Below are 6,109 nucleotides of genomic sequence, written 5' to 3'. Positions count from 1 at the left end.
CTGTAATGTAGCTTGATAATGAATTGCAAAATCCAAAAAGGTCGAGTAGATCGCCATCATCTTGATTAAGAAGTTTCAATGCGAACCTTTATCATCATCAGTTAATGTGACTGAGAAGCAAATCAAACATCACTTATAAAAGGTGGGGCGCAATTGTTATCATTCCGAGTTTCAATAGTCGAAGCATTTCTCTCTTTTTCTTCCTCGTTTGATTGACGTGGTCACGTGATCGTTCCTTGGTGGTCTCTCGAGGTCATTGACCCCATTGTTGGTCTCTATCTCGGGGTCATTGACCTCTCTCGCGACCAAACCCAAATAATCCAAGTTTCGAGTTCCTGCGATTTTTCTCGGAAGCGCTTCAACAATGGCGATCCCATTGTCACGACTCGCTCAACTGTTTCGTCACAATCTGTTTATGACACGTACTTGAAGCACTTGTGCCAGGAATTGGTGTTAGCTTGATGAGAACATGACAGTTGGTGCTTTCTGCAGCATTTCCCGCACTTTGCTTATATTTTATGGAAGGCGACGGCGTTTAAGTGCGTCTTTGGAGTGTTGTAACTTCACTGAAAAGTAAACTCAAACAATTGGAAAGTAATGGGACTACTTTTGATGTATGTTTTTATAGAAATATAACAGATATTTTGGGCTTGGTATCTTGACATTGAAGCGACATAATCTCACAGAATGCCCTCAATTATACAAATCAGTTGTTGGTGGCGCGTTTTGCAGAGATTCGTTTCGCCCGCACAAACTTCATTGGTTTTCAAAGAACGTGATTTGCGGACATAGACAACTAGTAAATATGCTACAAAATAACCTTTTAACCAAAACTATAGTCAAATGAAATCAGTAAAAAGAGTAAGTTCAAATAATTGAAAGGTGATAAAACTACTTTTGATGTATATTTTTGTAGAGAAAGCTTCTCATATCACTGATTACCCCTAAATTGCCTAAACACCGTAAAAAAATATCAAATAATATTCGATAAAACCTACAAATATAATTAATTTATTTTACTGGGATGGTGGCATGAACTATTGCCTATATAGTTCCATATCGCCACGCAATCAAACGATAAGTCTAAAAAGGCTTTTTTGAAATTGCCGTGTTCAGCTCATGTTATATGGAACGAAAGAGCATTGCATATCTTCCCAATCTTGTGTGCTGGTTCTTTTGCATGAAACTGTGAAATGGAGCAAACAGAAATGCCAGGGAAACGTGAACCTTGTCCTGATCGAACTGATCCTAATGACGTTTTAATGAGCACGTTTGTCCACCTCAATTGCACGAACTTTTACTTTGAGGTTTACAACTTGCAATCAGGTTTTTTGTGGCATTTAAATCACACGCGCTACGGTAATTTTGTGCAATGGTGCTGCATTCAAAACAGATAGCTCAAATAAATAGTCATGCTTTTTATTGTACTTTGTACTTGCACTATCTTTCAAAACCCTGTAATTTAAAAAGTGTCAATCAACTCACATATCTTATTTTTTTTGGGTAATGCATTTCTAACAGGCTTCACAAAGATTCCACATCTCGTGTATCTTGTTGCGTGAAAATTGCGTGCCTAACACCAAAAAAACACGATTTTGAGAAAACTATGAAATATTCCAATGATGGTGTTCGAGATCTAGCTATCACTTTATTGGCTGCGGTCGTAATTCATCTTTAATGACAAGTTTGCGAGTACAGTCCGGTCTTTTGGTAGTTAGGCACTTGTTCTGACGTACAATGTGCGTAGTTATTGCGTAATAACTTTGGGAGAAGACGGACAAACCGTGAAATATAAATTACAAAATTCGCGTGTGTTCGTAATAACAAGCTTCAATATTGCATTATTATACACTTCGGTATATTAACATACTTAGCAATTTTATTTTATCTTAAAGTAAGTGTATATTTGGAATACGAGAATCTAAAAAATGTAATCTTTTTCTTCCTAATTCCTTAAATTGGTTAATGCTGTTATAATAGGAAGGCAAGTAAAAAATGATAAAGATCAAATTCCTGTTTGAAAGTATAATTTAAAGTTTGTTATTTGGCAAATTATAAAGACTCGTTTATTTTTCTTTAAGCGCTTTTTAGGGTGACCTTTTTACTCGCTTTGTTCTGATGTTGCTTACAATGAATCAAATGTATATTTTCTTGAAGTACCTTTAAACACATAGATATCTCACAAATGTAACGCTTTATAGACTTACATTATATCGTGACTTGTCTAGCGTTGAATCGTTGATAACAACGTTATACCAGATACCAGTTATATTTTACATGTAGTATATGTAATTTGTAAATATCTTAGATAATTTTAACCCTTTATGTTAAAAGCACATGTATGTGTGACTGTGTGTGAATGCATTGAGCGGTGCTGCAAATTAAATTTTTTTACATATAGGTTGATAAGGTTACGCTCTATACCTTATCACTTCAAGGTTTGCAAATCTGTGGTGAGTTGGTCAGACGATTCAGACCTCAATAGTGGCCTTGTTGAAATAAATGTTTGCCTATTTTTCATTCTCAAGTATAATCTTAAACCTGTCTATATTTTCGATGGGTAATATTATGTGGTGTAACTGTGTTTATATTTTGAATGACACATATAGGGCATGAAAGTCATAAGTGCTTAGAACCTCTAGAAGGCTTGATCCGGCCCTGTCTGTGACAGTAGTTAAGCTATAGGCACAAAAATGTCGCAAACCCGCGACACTTTGTACGAAACGTCAGTCACTTGTGCTGAAACTTCGCTGGCGTTGCGATCGCCAAATCCCCAAAGTTTGATCGTGAGAGCTTAATACCTCAGCACTGACTGACAGTTACACATGGATGTACGTATTCGTGGCATGGCTGGTGTGTTGACACTGGCTTGTGGTGGCTCCAGATGGCTTCTACCAGCTTTGCCCAATAACCCCCACAGCTACTGGATTAGTTTGCTGCTGTGTTTCGTCTTGGATCGGATTGCTTCTGCTTGTAAGTCTGCTTTAATCCCAGCCTTGTCTGCGCTTTGCAAATATCCTGGATCTTGGATGAGATTCCTGGTTAGTCTGTCGCCGAAAACACGCTTTCTCATTACTTTTACCGCTAGCTTTGTCAATTTATGTAACATGTCTGATAAAGAACAAAAATTCGTTTTATGAAAGTATCATGTAAAGTTGTTGTTAAGCATAAAATGCGCATCCATTTTTTTCGTTGAGCATTTTTTTATCTTGGCCTTTTTCACTAATATTGATACCTTCTTGTGTTGTTTACAGTGAATAAGATTTATGTTCTACACGTTTACTGTTTGTTTGAAATCTTTAGACCTCACTATTTGTTTTAAGGATGATTTCTGTTTTCAACTGAAAAAGTTTAGTTTTTACAGTAACTAAACTTTCACTGCCGATCCCTGCGTTTTATACAAACATGTTTTGTTGTCCCTATAATATTCCACTTGGTAATTATCCAAATTTTGTTTCATCCCTCTTGTTTAGACTTAGGGTTGGAAAAAAATGTTCTTTTACTTTCCTTTTAGTGCAAAACTTACTGTTTAACATACCAAGTGGTAGTTTGGAAAATTAATGCTCGTGCGTTCAAACGCATTGTCTCTGCACAATTTTTACCAATTTATAACTAAAAATGGAAATTTTTGTTAGTTCCGAAACTTGGACTTTCAATGTTAAAGCAAATTATGGGCTATCAACATCCAACACTTTGGTATCCATCGTTACATGTAAAAGTTACATATAACATTGTGAGATCACTTTTATATCATGCAAGTTATTATTCCATCTGTAGGAGCTAAAATAGTGGGACAAGACTATTTTTTAAAATAACTTTTCCTAAGAACCCTAAGCATTACATTTACACGATTTCAGCTGCGGTTAACGGTATTGGAATAAAAACGCAGTGTACGATTTCTTCTGCTGGATTTTTCGTCTTTACGCTTAGTTGAGCAAATGTTGACAAATTGAACCCTTGAAGCACAACCCCAGGTCGCCCTTCTGATTACATCGCCGAATATAGGCGCAGGAATTTCTATTCATAGCAGCATCTGATCGCTCCAAGATGTGGCTGGCATTTAGCTGAGATGGTGATTAGATCGGCGATCATTCGCACAAAATGTCAACATTAGCACCTTGGTGTACTTCGGCTATTACACTTCAAGTATATGGTGTACAAGTAGTTATTTAAATGCTAAACTTTAGACTTTTAAACCATTGGATTGATAAAACTACCTTTTTTCAAATTTTGTTCAATTTCGTCTGCAAGAGTTGAAGCTTTTCTGTGACAAACAATTATAACATTTCTGGATGATTTTTTGTCTGCACTCCGCATTGCTGCTGATAGTTTTGTACTCTAAAGATTACAAACCAACTCATGAACACCTTTTAATATCTTGTTTCTTGCGAAAAGGCCGTAAATTTAACAAAAATATTGCCATAGTAACTAACAACAGTATATTTGTGGTTATTTTTTTGGTTTACTATGGTTTTGATGCCATTGCAAGGTTTTTTCAGGTTGCTTATTATTTTTTTAAATTTCTAAACAACTTACAGTTTTTCAAAGTGTCAAAATTCCTGTGGAAAATTCCACTCTTCCAAAGAATCCGCCTCATTTTTTCCTCCGCACTCCAAACTTTATTAAGATGCTCTGATCAGGATTCACAATCTCTCATCTCACTTTCTCCCGAGGAGCAAGGAGCGCTCCTACTCCTCCCAACTCATTGTTTACACCGATTGTTCGCTGCTGAGCTCGGAGGGCGACATATTTGGTCAGGTCGTCCTCACCACATCTCTCCACCAATCAGGTGCGCGCGTGTCACGTGGTGCATTGTGACGTGTTTTGTTATGTCTTCGTGTCAAGTTGTGACCGAGATTCGTGTTTTCGTGTTTGGCTTTCACGCCAAGTCTTGTTTTGATCATCTGCCCGAACACAGCTTCTTCGCCGCTCCTAACCAGACTGCTTTGGCCTAATGGAAAACGTTCTGTAATTTTCCACAGTCAGTTTTAGGTTTTCGTGCTTTGAATGCCTGGATTTTTTTACTTGAATGAGTATATATCAGCAATAGGATTATTTGCTTTATCAATGACAATCAATTTTATTTAGTCCAAGGATCTTAAAATGTTTTCACGAAGGTCTAATAATAGCTTTTTAAATTTTTAAAAACGAAAATGAAAGAATAGAGAAATCGTTGGCGCCTTCTCTTTAAATGCGTCAGTTTCATGTTTGGGCATAAGTAAAACAAAAAGCGTAACGTTTCTCAAGTCTATTTTATGACGTCAATTTATGACATCATCTTTGAAAAAAGCATGTCCAGTCAGGTTCGCGCGTCCGAAAAATATTGTTGAAGTGTCCTATAGTTGATAAATGTTTATAAACCGCTGATATCGTGTGTTTATACTCCCCAGGGTGATTCATTGTTGTCGTGAAAGATTACAAAGCTTTCTTTACGTCATAGTTGATGTAACAATCGTTTTCAGTTATGACATAAACTTGTCATTGTTCGGTAAAACCCGAAATCTGATCAAGTGTGACCTGAAGTAACCCCTACTACCATTGACACGTCATAAAAACAAACTGTGACGTAAATCTTGACCTGGTTTTATTCGCAAATGTCAAGTGTAAACTAACTGAAAATCCAAATATGACATTTTTGTTTTTTCAACATTTTCAAATCTTTAAACGACAGATTTAGCTTTTTAATTTTTTTTTCGTAAGATGAAAGGTGCTGCATTAAAGTGAAATCACTTCTTTCGAGCTGATGGCAATCTTAGGAAGCGTTGGAAGAAGCACATTTGCGGCAAGAACGTGAATCGTGCCTTCACTTCCATCTAAGCAGAGTCACGTTTATTGTATCTTTTAGCAGCTGTCGTCTGAAGATATGTTAAAGTCCTATACATGACTTTGCTTAACACATGAATATCTTGCGACATTTCATGTCCACGTGTCATTATTCTGCCATTCTCCTCATATTTTTATCTTTTTAAAACGAAAACAGCTTTTTTCATCTCCATAAAGATTATCTTACCGACGTTGACGTAACACGCAAGCATGTCGGATAAAAATCAACTTACTAAAAAAAAGTAAAAAACTCAAAACTCTGTGATAGTTGTTGAACAAAATATAT

Source organism: Ascidiella aspersa, chromosome 9, assembly GCF_963924565.1.
Source record: "Ascidiella aspersa chromosome 9, kaAscAspe10.2, whole genome shotgun sequence".
Lineage (NCBI taxonomy): Eukaryota > Metazoa > Chordata > Ascidiacea > Phlebobranchia > Ascidiidae > Ascidiella > Ascidiella aspersa.
Note: the sequence above shows the minus strand (reverse complement) of the source record.